The sequence below is a fragment of the Takifugu rubripes genome, chromosome 5 (assembly GCF_901000725.2).
Source record: "Takifugu rubripes chromosome 5, fTakRub1.2, whole genome shotgun sequence".
NCBI lineage: Eukaryota > Metazoa > Chordata > Actinopteri > Tetraodontiformes > Tetraodontidae > Takifugu > Takifugu rubripes.
The window spans coordinates 4,773,461-4,776,353 of record NC_042289.1 but is presented as its reverse complement, the minus strand read 5'-3'; positions in this window follow the sequence as shown (position 1 = coordinate 4,776,353).

Sequence of the window (2,893 nt, the reverse complement as noted above, 5' to 3'; positions counted from 1 at the left end):
ATTTCAGCAAGTACAAAATTTCTGCACACCACGATGTAAAGCCATGCCCCAATTGGAGTTCCAGTTGTTGTCCACGTAACTAAGAGCAAAACGATGGAGCTCTTAATAGAACTGTCTAGAACTGTGCTTGCAGTGTTGTTGACCTGAAATGTGGTTGTGCCTGGTTGGGCTGCGTCGGTGCCTTCATTAGAATTTAATGGTCCAAGATTAAAGCATGAGGAAGAAATGGAGCAAAGCCTTTTGAATGTAAAAGCAACGGGAATGTGGGGAAAATGATATGCTAATGAATGCATATTGCGTGAATAAATGAGCTGAGTGAATGTGTGTGAATCTGGAGAAAATCTTGTATTTAACATGCACCACCGTGCGCCACCTTCCCCCCAACAGCTCTCCTCCTCTCTCCTGATTTCAATAAAGTGTCGCATTATTACATTAATTTACCCATGTTACTTTCATTTACCTGCCCTACACGTGCGTGCTGTTGCTCCTTTAACCTCTGCCGCCCTATCGAGCTCCTCCATATGATTAAAGCAGTGGGTATCATGATAATTCCCTTCACGAAAACAAACGTGGACACAAAATAATGGGAATGGGGAAAAAAGACATGTCACAATTGTGACCATGGGAGGGTTGAATGGAGAGGTCGGCATTTTGATTGTACCGGTGTTTAAGAGGCGTCCATCTATCATGATAATGCGGTCAGCTTCACTGGGAACCAAAGACCCTTCACTCCCCAGGTGGACAAAAGTGTGTAATTTCTTAAGATGCAGGTGATGATCATCCTCTTTTGCATCTATCCCAACGCTGTCTTGGGTTGTCTGCTCTTATCTGTTTCTGTTGGACATTGCTCAACACTTGGAGTTTGCATTTCCAAGTAGTAATTATAGAGTTTTCTTAATAAAACTCTGTATAATTGGTCCTTTGCCTGCTTCTTGGTTCAGAAAAATGTGTCTATCCTCATCGGAATCAGCTTTGTCAGATGGGCTGACAGCGTTTGTCAGTCTTGGAGCCGCTTGGAGGACCGGTTTTAAATGAAAGCCCAAGTCCACATGCTTTTGGCGTTCCCTGTCTGTGCCCTGTCAAATTCCAGAAGGAGCCGTGCTTCCTTCACTCCCACTGGCTTTATCTTGAGCTGCCCTCCCTCCAGTCGGCCGCAGCATTAGATGGATTAATCTCCCTCCCAACTTTGTCTGTCTCCTGCAGCACAAGATTTGGTGATGTCTCCTTCTCCTGTTTTTGTCTCCTCCCATCTTCACAGCTTATGTTGCTCAGTGCCAACTACCTCTCACAAGCTCCGCTCTCTGCAAATGTCACCCCCCCCCACACACACACACTTTTTTTGTGCTTCCTGTCTTGGCTTTTATCTCAAGTATTCTTTTGATCATTTCCTCTTTGACTATATTTCTTTCATTTCCTCTCTCTCTCTCAGTCTCCTCTTCTGGCTTCATTCATGTGGTCCTCTGTCCTATCCTTACCCGCTGCCACATTGTGTGGCAGTTCCTGTCTTATCTGGCTTTGTCAGGTGCACAAAGGTTGGATGGTAAAATGAATGCCAGGAATGCTAAAATTGTGTACACAATAAAGCACTAAAACCGTCTATGTTTATTCTCCTGCTTTTATTGCTGTCAGTTGTAATTCCACCTCTTCCAGTATCTTCACTGTGCATATATATATATATATATATATAAAATAATAATTTACATACATACATGCATACATACATACATTCATAGAAAGATAGAATTTATATATATATATGTGTGTGTGTGTGTGTGGGATGGACCAGTGATCCGTCCAGGATATGTTCCTGCTCTTGTCCAATGGCTGCTGGGATACACTCCAGCTCCCCCTGAATCCCTGATTAAGGATAAGCGGTGGTTAATAGAAAAATAGCTGGCTGGATGGATGGTGAATGCATGGATGGATGGATGGGTGGGACGACGGATGGAAGTCACATTAGGCTGCGTTGACCTTTAAAAGTGGTGGTACATCATCTGTATTACTATTTAACCTAACATGAGTCAAAATGCACACTTCTGTTTTGCCTTCTCAGAAGATAGAATTTATTAAATCCCTTCTACATAATTAGATTGATAAAAACTTGTTTTGCATTCCAAATTAAATGTTTTGCTTCGTCTCAGAGGGAAGTCATTAATGCTGCTTATAAAAATAAAAGGTCACTGAAAGGTTTGTGTACAACGCCGCGGCGATGCAATTGTGGTCTTTACATTAGCACGGTGGGTGAATATGTAATGGCGATGCAATATTCCATCCTCTGACCTGAATAAGAACATTTATGCTCTGGTAGGGAGCCTCAGGATGATGGAGAGAGAGAGGGGGTTGGAGAATGAAGGAGAGAAGAGGGAAAGAGGGAGCTGTTGTGTACATGGTTAGTGGCATTTGGCTTTTTGCTCTCCGTGATGGATTTGCTCCAAACCCCTGAGACACACAAATGAACTGTGACATCACTGACAGCTGGAGATGATGCCCGCTGCCCTGGCCGTGCACACGCACGCATACGCGACACCCCACTTTGAGCACCCCACCGCCGCACACAAATGCCGCCCATGCCGTATCCCCCGATCACTGTTTCAAACGCTAACATAGCTAAAAGACCACAGAAACGCTGCTTATGAAGACATTAAGCATATTTTATCTTCCAGTTAAATGCTGTGATTAAAATAGGAACAAACGTGTCTTTCCTGGAGGCTGAACGTGCCCTCGCTGACATGTAGTGCTTCCCATTTTCCCTCTCATCCATGTTGAGGGCAGTCTTTTCCTCCTATTATCACCATAGATAGACCCTGTTTACTGCATTGCTCTGCCGCGTCTCCTTTTATTTTGCTGTCCTGACATTTCTCACATACATTATGCTGATTCTGCTCCGTTTTTC